This window comes from Notothenia coriiceps, unplaced genomic scaffold, assembly GCF_000735185.1.
Source record: "Notothenia coriiceps isolate Sejong01 unplaced genomic scaffold, NC01 NC01_scaffold00036509, whole genome shotgun sequence".
In the NCBI taxonomy this organism is placed as follows: Eukaryota; Metazoa; Chordata; class Actinopteri; order Perciformes; family Nototheniidae; genus Notothenia; species Notothenia coriiceps.
In genome coordinates this window covers 647,369-651,401 of record NW_011369210.1, presented here as the reverse complement: position 1 = coordinate 651,401, position 4,033 = coordinate 647,369, and positions in this window count along the sequence as shown.

Below are 4,033 nucleotides of genomic sequence, written 5' to 3'. Positions count from 1 at the left end.
GAGAGAGGTAGAGAGAGGGGATACCGCGGTACCGGCGGGGATTGTTGTTAGCTTCTGCTGCGCTAACGGATATAAGAAGCTGTTTCTACAATAATGTGGAGGGAGAGTTCTGTCCTGTCAGACTGAGAGGCACAGTGAGGTAAAGGACTCTGAGGGTTTAGATAGTTCACTTTAGTCTAAGTTATCTCAGTGGGCCTCAAACGTTTTGATCACAATTTATGTAAACAAATATTTCCAAGGCACACCTTTATAATTATTAGGATAAATAAAAACAGGTTTGAAATCATTCCAATGTATACTATAGGACAGTAAACCAAAAACATCGTTTAAAACGATATTAAGAGAGAGATTTAAAAATATACATAAATAAATAAATGTTAACTGGTAAAATAAGATATGAATGAACAACACAAATAAAATAAGTTACATGTATTTGTTATTGGCTATGGTAGGTTATTGGAAATGTTCACATACCTACTTATTTGATTAATAAAATGCAAACCGATCTTTTTCATATGGGTGTTTAGAGTTGTACCCCCTAGATCAGTCTCTAATTGGGCGCTCAAAGTGCACCAAATTGAAGCATTTTACTTTAAAATGTTAAAAAAATCTTCCCGGGGGAGTACCCCCGGACCCCCCTAGAGGATGTGAAGTCCACCCCCCCAATTAAAACATGTTATAATACTAAATAAATCTGAAGCCTTGTTAAGCTGTCCACCATGTCAATATGTTTCTCTTTTTGTAGTGTATTGGTCTTTTGTAGAGGTTTTTCATTACCAGCTAAAATCTTGCTATGACTTTAGCTAACGTTAGTTAGTGAAATTAGTTAATTAAATTAGTTAAATTAGTTTCTCGGGTTTTGGGTTTTGGGTTTTGGGTTTAGGAAACGGGTAAAATATCACCCCCCCCTCCCCCTCTAAGCTTATGGGATATCTGCTATCCGATTTGCAACGACCATAAGCACAACGCTTCACCATTTTCGCAATGAATTTGAACGCTAAGCTTGTCGGACTTCCACAGGGAGCCGCGCACGTGATCGAGTATGATTGGACAACGGGCATTTAGGGGCGTGGCTTTGCGAAAGGTCAATTGCTTTTACAATAAATAATCATTGAATGTGTTTAATTGAATAGTAAAGGGGTTTAACGTTAGTGGCAGGTTGTGTGTGAGAGAGAATAAATAAGACAGCCCAATATTTAAAAAAATTGTTATTCTTTTTCCCCGCATATTTCAACTTTCCGCATATTTCGCAACTTCCCACAATTTCACCGCATAAAATCACATAAAAACCCCGCATGTTTAATCGCATAATCAAGGATTTTAGCCCGCATAATCAAGGAATTTAGCCCGCATAATCAAGGATTTTTCCCCGCATTTTTCTGGAGGGTCTATTCAATGTGTGACAACCATGGATAATGAGAACTGGATACAGCGTCGGAGGCGGGGTCTCGTTGTTTCCTATGAGAGCTGCTCATTGGCGAATGAGGACAAAATGGCCCAACTTTTGAGAGAGCGAAACGTCACAGATTACCCATCATGCCCGGCTGTCAGAGCAGAAGACAACCACCCACTTAACGGGAAGAAACTCAGCTAACTGACGATATGAACCATTTTTAAACTAAACACAAGTCTAACGCCAAGCCTCTGAATTAGCACTAAGCGAAAGGGTCCTAACGCACTCTTTGTTTGATTCTGACTTTTCTACATCCAACTCAAAGGTTTAGCATTGCTTTGAGAACAACTATTATTAATGTACCCCTTTAAGAAGTGAAGATATAGTCATTTGTGCTGGGCATGTCATTTTCGTGCCTGAAACCTGAAAAACAGGCTCAGGGTTAAGAACCATTGAATAATGTCAATGATATTAAGTATATATCCGGTATCTTTCAAAATCATGTTATAATGTTCATGATTATATCTATGTTATTTTAACTATACCTTCATCTCTGTGAGTCACTTTGTTCTTAAATGTGTTCTATAAATAAATTGATTTGACAACTGTTATTAATGTGGATTTAATGCTTATTTTTTCCCCAGCGGTCTCCCTTTGTGGGCACTGCACTACAAATAGCCTTTGTCATTCCAAACTTTATTTAAGCTACAGGGTGGCTGTCATCCTGGGAGAGGAGTCAAATAGACAGGACCACAAAGAGACGACTGAATACTGAGCTCCATTGCAACCACAAGCTCAGTCTAGCATCAACTGTATACACCTAGCAGGTCAGGAATCAGATTACCACATTAAATGAATTTCATTCAAAGTCACAATTTAAGTCAAGCATAAATAAGGCTGTAAGAAAAACAATAACCATACAGCCAGCCCAGCATTAATCAATCAACCTGTAACCAGAATCAGCGTGCATTCACTTGTGAGTGGCTGCTACTTCCTGACACGATAACAGTGCTTGCATTAACTCCTTGGGTGACTTCACAACAGCAGACAGTGGCAGTCCAACACCATTTCTCACCACGAAGCTTAATTCCAGACAGCCTGTCATTGTGGACACATAAGTGAGTTAGAATGAATAGATAAGATGAAGATGAAAAATATAAAGAGACTGTGTGTGCCCTCTTGACTGTAGTTGCTGGTTTGTTTTCCTCTCATCTGTTTTTCTACTAGTGTGCTTATTTGATTTAGCTGAACATCCAATCTGTGGTTTATTTTGCACCCTCTGTGAAGATGGAAGCGACAGAAATGGCCAAAGGAGCAGACACACGCCGCAAAACATGACCGGCCAACACTCAACATCTCCTACTTTACCAATGCCCACTAATCTAGTTGGTGGGTGAGGGCCTTAATCCGTACTGCACAAAGTTGTTCGTCCAGTTACTTTTGAAGGTAGTGTGCTATTTAGAAACCTGGGGATTTCCAGGATGAACCATGTCATAATTCCCATTGATCAATCAATGGTCCACAGTGTTTTAACATCACCTTTCAGGATCAGCTCTCTCAGAACCATGGCTGGAGTGGAGCTAATAAAAGTGCCATCCCTAGTGGAATCCCATCAAGAGCAAACCGAGTCGAGGAGCGTAGAGCTGTTTGGGTTTTCCCTCTCCTGTAGTGTGTTATATAAATTGTAAGTTGTATGTAAAGGCTAAAATCCCCAAATTCCCTTCAGAAGGAGTTTCTCTCCCAGAAACACTCACCTTTCATTCTCTCAGTTCAGATGTTTGAACACAGGGACCTCTAGTGGTAAGAACTGGAAGGCCCTTTTTCCACGGCAGGGCAGAAGATTGAAGGCCAATGTGTATCAAACCACAAAGTGAAATACAACTATCAGCTAAAGACACCAACCTGTGTCCAAAGTGCACATTTTCAATATGTCGTGAACCGGGTCTTCAATATGTCGTGAACCGGGGCTTCAATATGTCGTGAACCGGGGCTTCAATAGTAGGCTAGGAAAAATACTAATACTTTTTCTAGTAATTTGTAAATGGGCTTTTTTGTCCAAGTCATGTTGAAAGAGTTGGAAACTCAACAAAAACACCAGCTCAATTAAAATCCACGAACTAGTCAATTATGCTAATTATACAAACATTTCATATTATCATACAGACGTAAACCTAATTTAAGGTAACATTGTCTTTTTATGTTGGTAGCAAGCATCATATCGACTTGTGTCATGTTCATTTGTTTGTATAGTGTGATGGGGATTGAATCACCGACCCTCTACTACTACAACGTTGGTTAACCACTTGATGCCAAACAAAGACACGCCACAAAGCCCCGAACATTTTTGCAAGTTTAATAGTTAAAGAATGAAAAAACACCTAGATGTTTTTGTCGTCACATACAGACCATGGTTTGGCACAAAATCCCCTACAATCCACTCCAATGAACGAAGTCACAGAGGCACTTTCATCGTGAGCAGGCCAACTGAGCCATTGAGCCGGTGAAGACACGGAGGAGTCTGGAGGAACATCCTGGAGGAACATCCGTACGGAGCGGGGACTTCAGCAACCACCTCCCAACAATCCTCCACTAAAGCTAGGAAAAGCAACGGAGAGGAGGAAATCTCTCCTGATCTGGGGG